The sequence below is a fragment of the Elephantulus edwardii genome, unplaced genomic scaffold (assembly GCF_000299155.1).
Source record: "Elephantulus edwardii isolate Elephantulus edwardi_28Jun2011 unplaced genomic scaffold, EleEdw1.0 scaffold00353, whole genome shotgun sequence".
NCBI classification, from domain to species: Eukaryota; Metazoa; Chordata; class Mammalia; order Macroscelidea; family Macroscelididae; genus Elephantulus; species Elephantulus edwardii.
In genome coordinates this window covers 1,336,804-1,337,506 of record NW_006400103.1, presented here as the reverse complement: position 1 = coordinate 1,337,506, position 703 = coordinate 1,336,804, and positions in this window count along the sequence as shown.

Sequence of the window (703 nt, the reverse complement as noted above, 5' to 3'; positions counted from 1 at the left end):
TAAAAAGAAAAGTATTTCTTTTTTCTATTGCTCAATTGTGTCAATTGGGAGTTCATCAGTAGACTCAATGAAGTGATAAGAGTAATTTAAAACTTTTGTCTAAGAAGATACATATGCTTGCTCAGGCAAAGAGACATTTACATTCTAGTCAAAGCAAGTAATAGAAATCCTTTTGTTCATAACAAAAGGTCATTCACAAAAAGGATTTCTGTTTTAAAACCAGAAATCCTTTTTGTCATTGGCTTTAAAAAAAAACAAAAAACAAAAAAAACCACCAAGGGAGCTGGGAGGGAGAGGGAAGGCGGCGGGGCGGGGCGGGTGCTGTCTGGACGCGGGCGGGGAGGAGGCTGCCTGCTCGGCGCCCACAGGGCTCCAAGGAGAAGGGGAAGCGCAAGGCAGGCCCGAGCCGGGCTCCCACGGCCGGGGTGGGAGGATGCGAGGCCGCGCGGTGAGGTGCTTTTAAAAAATTAAGATACTTCTTCATAAGATACTTGCTGCGAAGGGTCAAGGACTGCAGCCTTCAGTATGGACTGAGGCTCAGTGTCAAGAAGACAAAGATTCTCACCATTGGACCAATTGGCAGCGTCAGGATGGATGGTGAAGATGTATCTTAATTTTTTTTTAATTTAGGTTGTTTATTTTTCATTTCAATGAACATCTACAGAGATTTTGGGATTCCATTCATTCATTGTTGCACCCTTCT